Below are 327 nucleotides of genomic sequence, written 5' to 3'. Positions count from 1 at the left end.
CTTCCTCCTCCTCTTCTGGGGGAAGTTGTTCTCCCTCCCCCCCAAACTCCATCCTCTTTATCTTTCTGCTAAGAACTTTGGGAGTTTAATTTAATATTTTTTACTGTACAAAGGAAACACAAACTGTGGACTCAAATACTGTTTTTATAATAAAATGAAAATTACCAACAGTGATGTGTCCTGCATGTGGCTGTTTGTTAGAGATTGGTGAATGTGAGCCATATAACATCCACCTTTTTTAAAGAAAAACACACCTGGTTCCTGTATCACCAAGTGACACGAGTGTGTTATCCAGCGGTCTTTCGTTTTCTAGTATTATGAAGTTGG

This window comes from Morone saxatilis, unplaced genomic scaffold (assembly GCF_004916995.1).
Source record: "Morone saxatilis isolate NCDOM2014 unplaced genomic scaffold, NCSU_SB_2.0 Contig14, whole genome shotgun sequence".
Lineage (NCBI taxonomy): Eukaryota > Metazoa > Chordata > Actinopteri > Moronidae > Morone > Morone saxatilis.
The sequence above is the reverse complement of the archived record's forward strand: the minus strand, read 5'-3'. Positions refer to the sequence as shown.